The sequence below is a fragment of the Aulostomus chinensis genome, chromosome 4 (genome assembly GCF_037954235.1).
Source record: "Aulostomus chinensis isolate RoL2024-O1b breed Wild chromosome 4, RoL_Achi_v1.0, whole genome shotgun sequence".
NCBI lineage: Eukaryota > Metazoa > Chordata > Actinopteri > Syngnathiformes > Aulostomidae > Aulostomus > Aulostomus chinensis.
The window spans coordinates 25,026,800-25,039,659 of NC_141323.1; the positions used below are offsets into that span (position 1 = coordinate 25,026,800).

The 12,860-nt window shown below is 42.9% G+C and overlaps 3 non-coding genes across 3 annotated transcripts; all 3 read left to right on the forward strand.

Annotated features, from left to right (window-relative positions):
- The first annotated feature begins 1,129 nt into the window (after positions 1–1,129).
- Positions 1,130–1,202, forward strand: trnaf-gaa (transfer RNA phenylalanine (anticodon GAA)). The gene has a single exon. It is a non-coding gene; the product is annotated as a tRNA-Phe (tRNA).
- A 243-nt stretch (positions 1,203–1,445) lies between these two features.
- trnak-uuu (transfer RNA lysine (anticodon UUU)) lies at positions 1,446–1,518 on the forward strand. Its single transcript has one exon. It is a non-coding gene; the product is annotated as a tRNA-Lys (tRNA).
- Positions 1,519–5,101: 3,583 nt separating this feature from the next.
- On the forward strand, positions 5,102–5,183 carry trnas-aga (transfer RNA serine (anticodon AGA)). The gene has a single exon. It is a non-coding gene; the product is annotated as a tRNA-Ser (tRNA).
- Positions 5,184–12,860: the final 7,677 nt, after the last annotated feature.

A 12,860-nucleotide genomic window follows, 5' to 3' on the forward strand; every position in this document is an offset into this window, starting at 1 on the left:
ACGTGGCGACCCCACTTCCCAAAAGAAGCCGACCGTCCAGCGCACCCTCATCACCCAATAAGGACCTCGGGGACATCCTGGACTCAATTGACAGGAAACTAACAAGTTTCCATGCTGGACTCTCTCGTGGAAATCCTCCACAAAGAGCCTCCATGAGTCTCTGGGACTCAGCCAGCAAAAGGTGGCTTCACTGGCCGCTAAAAATCAAGCCCTTAAAGCCTCCAGCCTCCCATCACTGTTTCCTCCCTCTCAAATATGTATCCTTAAATATAGATTTGAGTCTTTAGATGCTGTAACGTCCAAAGATCATATTCTTATTGACCCTCCCCCTTCTTTGTTCCACCATGGAAAGAGGAGAACTTTATTCCAGTTTAGTGGATGAACATAGAGGGACTACACCTGGATCTCTGTGTTTAACAAACAATTGTGTTAAACATCAGGAGTCATGAGTTTGCTCAAAACTAATGACTTGGAGTGAGTTCAATGAGTTTATAGCCAACAATTCTCCATCAGCAAGCACATCCTGCAAAAGCAATGATGACAATTTTCCTTTTAAAATGCAGGAACGTTGTGCAGATCCAGGATCAGTGGGAACAGCTGTTTGCTTTAAACGGTTGGGGGGAAAGAGTCGATTTATTGTCGAGTCAATGTTATTTATATTGTGCCAAATCACAAATAAAGTTCTCTCAAGACACTTGACAGGTAAAGCAGGTCTAGAACCACACTCCTTCAATGAATTCACGTATGTGAAGATATTCAACTTATGTGACAAATTCTCATGACTATGAGTCCAGAGAACCTGTCAGCGTTGACATTCCCCTGGTGTCAGTGAAGTCATGTCAACGGACCTGGGGCCTGTAGTTGGTGTCCATCCTTGATATCCTCCAAACAGGTCATCAAACTTGGCCCTCGTCAGCTTGAAGGACAGCTGGAAACGGCCTTCGTCCAGGCACAGTTTTTGGAGAAAGCGAGTTAAGAAGTTTAGAGTTCCAAGAAGCTTCTTCAGTTCGTTCAGTTTGGTCCTGTAGAACTGTTCAATGTGTCGTGACTTCAGAAGCTCAAATCTTCTCTAAGTTCTAGTGAGAGTGGAAGAGATTATAAAATGAGAGAAGCAGGGCCCTCACTCAGAGCTGAAATAGCTCAGTTGGGAGAGCGTTAGACTGAAGATCTAAAGGTCCCTGGTCCGATCCCAGGTTTCAGCAGAGGAACAGCATTGACTTTACTTTCCAGTGGAGGAACTGCAGACATGAAGGAAACGAACATCTTGTCCTGTGCATTCTTATGACATTAGAGATGTTTTTGGAGCCTCTTGTTGGATTTTGCCACAGAGAATCAGAGCCAATCAAAAGCCTGGTGGACTTTAACATGGAGGATTGAACAAGTCAAGAAAGCAGCAGTTTGACCTTCATAGGTGTTTCTTTTCCTGTCTAAATGCTGTAGGAAAAGCCTGAGTAGCTCAGACGGTAGAGCATCAGACTTTTAATCTGAGGGTCCAGGGTTCAATTCCCTGTTCAGGCGCTGTGGATGTTGCAGTGTTTGACAACATGGTACTGGATGAAATTTAGTGTTGAACAAACTGTCATCATCAAAAGTAGAAGTGTTCCTGTCTTTCCACTGTGAGACAGTTGCTAGAAAAGTGACCAATAATAATTTCATGTGGCATGCAATTAACAAAACACCTACATTAATGGTTGCAGGGGGGCTGGAGCCTATCCCAGCATCTGCAGGTGAGAGGCAGGGTTCACCCTGGACAGGTTGCCAGTCCATCACAGGGCCAACAATACAGAGATGAAAAACCATTCATACCTACACGCAATCAGCCTCTTCCCAAATTACATGTCTTTGGACGGTGGGAAGAAGCCGGAGTACCTGGAGAGAATGCACGGGGAGAAAATGCAGACTCTACACAGAAAGATTCTGCACCCGAGCCTGGACTCAAACCCAGAACCTTCTTGGTGTGAGGCAACAGTGCTAACCACTGCATCATCATGCCGCCGTGGTCTTATATACTTTTCTCAATTGTGTTTCTGTCATGTCCTCCTGAGATCAAAGACAGAATTCTAGTTACTGTCAAAACCCTGATGACATTATCAGGAATTCTGACTTTGATCTGGAGACTCTTGCTTTAATCTGAATTTGATCTGACTAATGATTTAGTTTCGGCCACCTAATTTCTCCTGATGGACTGGTGACCTGTCCAGGGTGAACCCTGCCTCTTGCCCAATGTCACCTGGGATCGCCCCCCCCCCCCCCCGTGACCCTTAAAGGATAAGAATATAAAGTGGATGGAGGGATGGACTTAACACTGAAATCAGCTCATATGATCCACATTCTAATTCTTCCTTTCCCTCTTTAGGAGTCAATGAGAATAGTAGTGTATATAATAATGTATATACAACCTTGTAGTATCTTTCCAAAGCTTTGAGTATTTCATCTTGTTTCTACTTGTAGTTTTAGTGTCTGGATCTTTTCTTTTTATATCCTGCTGTCTGCTCTTTGCTTTTGGAGCTTCCTTCCCAACAACGACCAAGCCTCCTGGGTACTGTAGGAAACATGGTCAAGTTCTTCTTACTTTTGCAGTAACGTCCTGCTCACATTGATCGGTCTTCATTTTGACTCCTCCCACTGCCACAATGACCAGCCTTTATACACTTGGTGACTGTGGTCCTGGTTGCTGCAGGCCTCAACACCAGCCTGTGGTTGTGAGCAGGGCAGAACAGAACTGACAGTATCTCACATGCAGGACCTGGGTCAGCGCCTGGTGCCAGCTGGGGCACCGCTTTAACATCGACGCCCTTGAAGATCTTCTCCAGGAACTCGCCTTTTTGGTTCCATCAAGGCCTGTGAGGATGGTAAAGAGTGATCCACCACCAGGCAGCACAGTCAGCAGCAGCCATTTTGTTCCACTAGACTCAAATATGATAGTGAAAGCCTGGTGAGTGCTTGCTAACTAACACTTCCTGTTTTTATTGCTATTCTTCCATGAATGTGCTCATGTTGGTTTGTCCCCAACCACAGTTTCAAAGCCATGATGACATCTTTCATTAACAATCAGACTTATTTTTTTGCTATTTGGACAAATAAGGTTTCAACTGACACGACTGGCCAACGTCCTGGAGTTAATTCAGCCTGTAGAACCAGGTGCTGGTGTAGCTGAGTAGATAACCAATTAAAAAAAAGAAATTGTTTCACATTATATTATTTTGGTGAACCTTCTCAAAACCTGTCTTGCAAGAGTAACTCTTTCAATGTGCCTTTATCCTGTCATGTGATAGATTTTTGGTTATAGATTATTTAGTTCCGCATCACTTGTCACTGGCAGTGTTGCATATACTGGGAGGAGCCTGCGGCTCTGGTTACACTGTGCCCATGTTGTTGGCTTGAAGGCAGCTCAGCGTTACTGCACATTGTTGTTTTGGAGAGTTCAAGATGAGGAGAACTCCTCAAGTTCAGGACATTTTCTTCCCACGAGTGATAAAAGCAGCCAACCCCTCCAGCACAGAGAGGCTGTGAGAGACCTGCCACACCTCTCCAGTGACCTAGGATACGATGGCAGTGGTGGGATTTGAACCCACACCTCCTCAGTGACTAGAGCCTTAATCCAGCGCCTTAGATCGCTCGGCCACACTACCTCACTGAGCTGTTTAGTGAGTTGGTCTGTTGAAGGCATATTGAAGAGGAAGTAACATAATGCTATAAAACTTATTCTGAAGGGGGACCCCTTTCCCTCCCACTGTCACAGGAAGTGACGACAGCGCTGCCAGAAGCAGCCAGGAAAGAAATGGTAAAAGGACTCAATTTGTACAGCTCCTTTCTACCTCAGCACGCCACGCTAGCAAACCCCCTTTTGTTTGGTTTGGTTGTTGTTTAGTGACTGTGGATGAACACACAGGAGAAGTTGTGCATGAATTTGTGTTCCCTGTTCACTTGAATATATGCAGGAGTATGAGGTGGAAATAATACTGTTTATTTTTGTTCTTATTTCAGAACTGTTGACACAACAGTGTCAGATTAAAGCATCTTCCCCTTCCAGATGCTGGTCTCCTTCTGGTGTCCTGACTGACACCCATCTTGTGTTCTGGATCCACCTGAACGAAGCAGCTCCAGATCCCTGAACTCCCTTACAGGTAAAGAAAATGGATGGCTGGATGGAAGTCCCCCAACTGTGGCTGTTCTGAAACTCTTCTCCTCAATCACTCCTGAGTTGACACTCTGAGATGGGAAACTCTGAGTATCTGGTTCCAGAACAGCTGATCTGAGTTGCTTCCATCAACTGTGAGTACGTTCACCTTGAGTTGCACACGTGCACAACCACGACAAAATGCCATCGTCAATGGAGCCCCGACAACACGAGTCACCATGACAACCACAAACAAAATAACAAGTTATCTCACACCAATTCATTGAAACAAGACCTTCCTATATTTATGGATCCATCACAAATATGAGCCTTCCCAGTCTGTCAGGTGGTAGAATTCAGTCAGCACCAATAACAGGAGAGTCAGAGTTTAGAAACCAAAGACAGACATTAAAGTCTCTCTGATAAAACAAAAGTATAGTGTAGTATACTGGAAAAGAATATTGCAATATATTAAATATGATATTTCCATGGAGGGGCAGTTTTACATTTTTATTCTTGGATGCATTATATTTTAGAATCAGAAAGGCAGTTACAATGACATCATCAAGACTAAACCTGGTGCTGACAAAGGTGTGGTGAACAATTTTAACAATCAATCCCAAATTTAGGCCTGAAATTGGAAAATAATATGAGCTAGCTAGCAACGTTAGCTAGTTAATGTTAGCAAGCTGTCAATATTTAGCACCATCAAATAGTTCAAACAAGGTCAACAGCTGTTATAATGATGGTAACATGATTCAACCTTCCTCCTGTGTGACCTCTTTGGAGGTTTTAAATGCATCAAAGAAGTACATGAATTTTTTATTGCTTTTTGACTTTGTCAGGAAGCTCCAGTTCAAAAAAATAAAGCAAAACAAATTTTGTCACTAAATTATAAAAGAGTAAGTGTGAAATAGTTTGTGTTTGTGAGAAGATTAAAAAAATCTACTACTATCCTCTACTAATGTGCACGGGAGTGTAGTTGTTGTGGCCGAGTGGTTAAGGTGATGGACTAGAAATCCACTGGGGTCTCCCCGCGCAGGTTCGAGTCCTGCCAACAACGTTAAACTGCTGTTCCTGTGTGTGTGTGTGTGTTTACATGCAGACTTTCCCTTGTGACAGATGATTTGGTTTGGAATCCATCTTAGTCAGGACGTTTTTAGAAAATTCTATCATGTAGTTGGAGTTATTTTGATTTACAACAATGGAAAAAAAATCATCTCCCCTCCAAAAACCCTCCTCTTCAACTTTGTACCCAAGTTGTCTCCTCATCAGGCACCACAGGATCCGGTAGGTTCAGTTCAAACAAGTCATTAGAGATTTAAAAAACATTTTGTCCATTTGACATCAGGACTGCTCCCAGATCATCTCAATGAGCTCACCCCTGCACCAGAGTACTGCCCAAGTTCATCAAGGACAGCAAACATGAGCAGGTCGAGGTTCACCTCCATCTTTGGAGGTTGTTGAATTTCCTCCTGAGGACCGTCAGGCTGTTTCCTAACTTTGCTGTGACACAACAGCAGACAGCAACAAGGACTGCTGTAGTGCACTTGGTAAAATCACCATCTGTAGACTGGACCAATATGCTGATGTGATCCTTTGATTAGTTTAGAATCAGTCAGAGATCAAAGACTGAAGCAGGAGATCAATGCACAGAATTCAGAGATCAATGCACAGAATTCAGAGTTCAAAGACAGAATTCAGAGATCAAACACTCCTGGAGCGTTGCCCTCTCTTGTCTTTGGTCCTGGATGTTAATGAATGTTTTACACATTTCTTTTGAAGAAAAAACTTGCATGACATTTCAAGGAGTTTTTCCTGCCAATACAGGACAACACCCACTCACAAACCAGTGCTGGACAAGTTCCTTCAAAGCTGTAATGCCTTATTTCTTACTTGTTACTGTCATTTTAAAATAATTGGTTCCATTACGATTGTGTCTGCTAGCGCTTGGTGACTGTACAGGAGGTCTGTGGACCGCAGGGCCACAACAAGCCCATTTCCTCAACTCTCCATTTAGTACAGAGGTCCCCAAGTATGGACCAGTGAGGATAAATGTGATCGTGGAGAAGTCCTTTTGTTCTTCAACTTGTCCAACTTGATGGTGAGTCTCCTTTTATCAGGGATTACTGAATGCTTGTGTTATTCATGGCATTGTTAACACTTTATAAACCCTTCATTCAGAGCTGTAAAGAACCTTTAACCTCATATCCCAGACATCAAAGTGGGCCACTAACCGGTGAGATGAAGCTATGCTATGCTGCTACATTCTGAAGAGGTAAAGTAGCAGGTTCTGAGAGTGATGGCTAACCTGGATGTGTTCATCTCCTACTTTAATATCAGCATCCCAACTTGGAGCTCTGACCACCTCCAGCTTTTTGTTCCTGTTTCTGCTTCAGTCAACAGGGAACTCAAATCTGCAATAGAATCATCAACAACAATGGAATAGAAAACAGAGGAAGACAAAATATCATTAACTTACAAAGCTGAGAAATGTTCATGAAGAAAAATGCACACATTATGATTGAGGCCAGAAAGTAAAACTCCACACCAAATGTATTTTGACATGTAGGGATAATGAACTTGAATGTGTTGAAATAGCAGATAAATGAATCCACTATCACACAAAAAGATGATGACCCACTACCACAAGATGGCGTCACAGATCCTGATGCTCTGTGCAGGAAACACCGAGCAAAACATGACTAAAACGCTCCTGCTGTTCCCTCCATGAAAAACTGTGGCACTGATGAGAAGAAGGATCCCAGCGTCCTCTGAGGATCCATTGCCGCACCATTCGGTAGAAGGATGATCGGGTCGGCACCAGGAGAAACCCTTGTGTCTCCGATGCAGGGAAGATGGAGCACTGAAGAGGCCACATTGTGGCGTCCTAAAGAGGACATTTGGTGGAGCCTGAGACAGCAAACATCATGCCGCCCTTCATCAGAAGAACCATAGCACTTCAGTCACGTGACTGAAGTCATCCATTCATGTCAGTGATGTCACTTGGCAGGACTGTCATTGCCGTCTCATTCTAGAAAAGAATTCAGACTCCACATGTGGCTCCCATGATAACTGATGGACCTCTGGTTGGAGGCTGGACGATGATGTCTGGTGGGGTTAAGATGGTGGGGGCTGTTTCAGTTCTAGTGCTGAAGGCTTTCGCCATGACAGTCAGACTCTCATCTGTCCTTCATGTTCCCTCAAATGTGCAGTGTGGACCTCACACACTGAATTTAGCCTGAAAACTCTTCATGAAAAGCAGGAGACTCAGAGTCTCTGTGGCTCAATCGGTCAGCGCACTCGGCTGTTAACAGAGAGGCTGGTGGTTCGAGCCCACCCAGGGACGATGAACAGGCTCTACTGGTTCTTTGGATCTCTGGATGAGACACTTTGTGGTAAAGCCAGATTCTGCCAGTCCCACTGACATATTTCAGTCACACATGTTCAGAGATGATTTTGTTTTCCTGAATACATTTATTATTTTCTGATCACCTTGTGGATTTTTCATCATTCTCCTCATTACCAAACTTTAGGTTGCAGTATGTACACCTTAGTTAGTCTTGGGTTTCAGAAATCATACAGCATACAAATAATAGCAGGTTGAAACACATTTATTTAAAAGAATTTAACATGGTTTTACACACACACACACACACACACACACACACACACACACACACACACACACACACACACAGCCTGTCTTTGGTATAAAATGGTCTGTCACATTCTCTCACATTGCACAACAACAAAACAAACAAAGACGGCCATGTCCAGTGTGGTCCTGGATATGACGACTGGACTGCAGGGTCCCAGTATCACTGTGACAATTCTTTTACCAGCTATGACCTTGGACAAGAACTTCTCAGGAGGAAACTTATCATGGTGGCACAGTGAAGAAAACTAGACCTGAGCTGCCTGCTGAAATCTTGCAGGTGAAGGACAGAGCTCCACCTCTTTGACAGACACCACCACTGTTGGCTCATGTCCAAAAGTGTGTCAGTTTTTGACACACACGCATCTAAACACACACACACACATACACATGCATGTTCTTGCACACAGAGACTTTTCCTCTGTTTTTTTTTTGTTACTGGTTTTGAACCAGTTGTTGGTTTCTGTTGGTTTGATTTGCTTGACTTGTTGTTATTTTTTTGACCTTGCAAATCAAAATTTTGGGTTCTGGCTTTTTCTGCTTTTCATTTTGTGTTTGTATTAAAGTTCTGTTGCTGAAGAAAAGACTTTTTTCCCTTTTTCTTGAAGTAAATATATGAGGGTCTAAACTGACCCATAACACCATGGATGTTACAAAAGTTAATGATATTAAAATAAAGAACTAAAAGACTGTTCTAACACCCCTCAGTAATGGTGAGGAAACACAACAACCTTTTGTTTATTTCTATGATTTTCTTGAGGTTCATTTTATCATTTTTTTAACTGAAATTAATGGTTTACTGACTAAAAAAGGTCCAGAGGCCAACAACAAAATATTCAAATCAATATTTCCATGGATAAGGAAGCCTAACAAGGTAACCAAGAGATGGGAAACAACTTGGATGATCGAAAATTGTTTTTAGTTTATTTTACAGCTGATTGAAGACGTGGGTCAAAACTGACCGTTAACATAAGAGATGGGAACATGAGTTGATCCACATGATCCACTGAAGCGCCATTTTACCCTGCCACTGTGGCCACTGAGGTCACCATCATGAACTGGAGTTGGGAATCTTGAACTGAACCTGGTATCACAGCGACACCTACTGCTGCAAAATGGAACAGCAACATTGAACCCAAGTACAGGATTGGAGGGAGACTGATGGTCGCTGTTTGGGTTTTTGAAGAACAAGGAGGGCGTTGGTTCAAGCTGGATTCTCAGAGACTATTTCCCCAACCTCTACATTGGCATCTACACTGTCATCCAGTCACGTGACTGGAGTCATCCAGTCACGTGACTGTGACTGAAGTCATCCAGTCATGTGACTGAAGTCATCCATTTATGTCAGTGATGTCACTTGGCAGGACTGTCATTGCCTTCACATTCTAGAAAAGAATCCAGACTCCACATTTCCTCCTATCTATTATTGTGTACCACCCTCCTGGTCCTTACTCTGAATTCTCAGAGTTTATATCCAGTTCAGTTCTCAAAACAAATTCAGTCATGAGTTTTGATAAATTTCCTTTTCTCCACTGATTATATGTCAAGGTTTGTGTGTGGGGGTGGAGCCTATCCCAGCAGCCTTCTGACAAGAGGCGGGGTTCACCCTGGTTGAGTCACCAGTCCATCACAGGGCCAACACACAGAGACAGACAACCATTCACACTCACAGCCACACCTACAGTCAATTTAGAGTATCAATGAGCCTCGTCTCCTCTTGATGTCTTTGGACTGTGGGAGGAAGCTGGAGTACCAGAGAGAACCCACACAGACATAGGGAGAACATGCAGACTCCACAGCTGGGGCTCAAATCTGGAACCTTCTTGCTGTGAGACCACAGTGCTGACCACTGCACCATTGTGTCCCCTGAAAATGCCACCAGATCGTTTGGATTTTCTATAAAATCAAGTACACATGAACATGAAGAGGTTTTCACAGGGCTGGTGGTGCAATGGATAGCATGACTGACTACTGTCAGACGATTCCAGGTTCAACTCCTGGCTCGCTCACTTAAAACTTTATACTCAGAAGCTTTCACACCTGAAGTGTGAACCACTGCTAAAAGTCCCTGAAATCCTCCAAGGTTTCCTCCTTGTCTGCTGTAAACATGAACACATGCATGGATCCTGCTACCTCTCACATGTTAAGCTGGCACTTGACAGTGACAGCAGGAGAACAAAAAATCCCAGAGTGTCATCAACATTTCCTGGAAACTAAATGATAGAAGCTTCTGAATTTCTGTATCAGAAAAAGGAGAAAGGAGCCCCAATGAAAGAGTGATGATTCTTTATTTTGACTTTGTTCTTCACTCCTACACAAGAGAGGGAAAGTGTCGGCTGGCTGGGAGCAACTGCCTGCTTCAGAATGGGACGAGCCTCAGGACTTTCCAGTGAGAGCTGCAAAGCTTTCACTTTATCAATGGAATCACTGGGAAAAGAAACTCATCCTGTCAGATGAAGGCCAAAGAGTTTTGCTTCACTGTGTTGAGGGAGGGTTTGTTCAGATGATTCTAGAAGAAGAAATCAAAACATCATCAATTAAAATTCAGAAGAAGTGAATGCAGAGTTTTATTGATGGTTTCAGGAATCAGCCTCTGGGTTCATGGTGCTCCAATCTTCAGACAACTGAAAGTGATGAAACCACCTGTGTTGAGTTGTCTTCCATCATGGAAAACTGAAAGGAAAAACTCACACAATTAATCATTCATTGGTTAACAGTTAGCTAAGCTACCAGTGGTCAAACCTGCAGCTGAGGGAACAAACAAGAGCAGGCTAACATTTGTGTTTTAATTTTATGTATGCAAAGAATCAGAAAGGCAGTTACAATGACATCATCAATACAAAACCTTGGGCTCACAAAGATGAAGTGAACAATTTCCACAATCAATTCCAAATTTAAGGACTGAAGTTAGAAAATAATATTAGCTAGCTAGCTAACGTTAGCTCGTAAATGTTAGCAAGCTGACAATATTTAGCACCATCAAATAGTTCAAACAAGGTCAACAGCAGTTATAATGATGGTCACATGATTTAAAAGATTAAAAACAACTCTCTGTATCAATGTAAGATAGAGTTACAAAAATGAATAGAACATTACTCACTGACTGAAAATTGAAAAAGCACCAGACTTTGGTCCAGAGCTTGGTTCTAATGTGACTTGACAGAACTTTTTAGGGCCTGAGCCAGAAGGAACATCTGGCAAAGACTCCATTATTTTCCCACTTTTTTTTCTTCTTGCAATCAACACTGCCCAGAGTTCATCTGCAGGAAATAAAATTCACACATTTCATAAAGTTTGGTCAGACGGTGCAGACAGACTTGACACCCAGAGAGGTGAGCAGGTTTTGGACCAAGTTGAAGCTTGTGAAGTATTTGAGACAGAAAATGACAGAAAGCTGTGGCTGTGTTCTGGTTCTGCATGTTTCAGATTTATTCCCCTTCCAGTAATGTCTTATTTCCAGCTCTGCTCTCCCTCAACTACTGTTTAGTGTCATATTTATTTTGCTGACTACTTCATTGACATGTGGTCAAAATGTCTTGTGTTTCCTGAAATTAACTGAGTGCTGCTCAGTAATGTAGACATGACTTGAGATTCTATTCCTGCTTGGTCCATTTCAACATTCTTATCCTTCCTAGCATTGGAGATAAAGTATCAGTAGGGGCTGTACTTGATTAGTACTGCATATAGTACACATCAGTCACTGCCATTACACAGTGGAATAGAAGTTGAAATACTGTTTACCAGCAAGCTGAAAACTGTTGTGGTATTTGACAATTCTATTGTTTCTGAATGAAAATCATGTGAAGGAGAATCATTGAGACATCCTAAAAATGGCTGAGGTCTGCTGAGCTGCAGCAGGTCTGAGCTGCTTTTGATGCTCAGATGATGAGGAGGCAGTGAATGTTGGGTTTGGTGGAGCTGAAAAAATGCTGCAGGTGTTGAGAGGTCTGCTGGTGTCCAGGACTTCCTCTCCAGGTCTCAGCTTCTCCCTGCAGTTCCCACAAACACCACAACAGTCCTGGAACCCCTGCAGATGGTGGAGGACCATGATGACCCCGATGCACCATCAGGGCATCAAAAAGCAGTCCTGATGATCAAAAAGGTCCTTCCACTCATTCAGGGTCAACTCTAGAAGAAGCTTCTGGAACAGATGAGCAAACACTCTCAACTAGAAATCATGATTTAAACACAATGTTGATTTTTACAATTTCCTTCAATGTTTTAAAAACCATCAAAGTGGACAGAAGCCCAGATGGTCCAAACCTGTTTCCTGTCTCCTGCCATTGTGGAGAGCCTCTGTTCTGTCCTGCTGCTGTCCAGTTGTCTCTACTGAGCTCCTCTGCTGGTTCCACCTTGAAGAGGGTCTGAGCTAAAATTGAACCTTGGGGAACTTCAACCTTTGATCTCAGAGTTTTGTGTTTGATCTTAGAATTCTTTCTTTGATCTCACCTGAGACAAAGACATCGAATCTCAAGCTGCTGTTGAGGAGGCGGTGATCGTATAGTGGTTAGTACTCTGTGTTGTGGCCGCAGCAACCCTGGTTCGAATCCGGGTCACAGCAGCATAAGACAAATTTCTTGTGTGTATTGATGGACACAAACCAAGCAGAAATTTCCCACTATGCAACAGGGTGGTGTTTGGTCAGTTTTGAGCAGGTGTCAGTCTGACGATGATGTCATATATTTTGTTATCACTTGACCAGACCCAAAATTAGGCTCCAGGTATCAGTTTCTTCTCAATGCTAATGTCTGCTAGCTTAGTCTGCTACTTTGATGGCTCTGACTACAAAAAGGTCCAGACCCCTGGATATGGTGGTTCCTCCCTAAACGTAGATTCTGTCAGCTCATGTTTTGAAATCAACTCACCATGAACACAAGTAGATTTCAATGGACTGCAAATGTGTCTCATTTAATGGTAAACATGTCAAATATAAATTCCATCACCTGAGGAGGTCTGCTGCTGGAATTAAGCTCCAGATATTCACAAGATATTTTATATCTTAAAATAAAGCTTTTTTATGTTTGATTTATTATTCATTAGCCTGCTTCAAGTGGTGTGATTTTATGTGTCGTATATTAAATA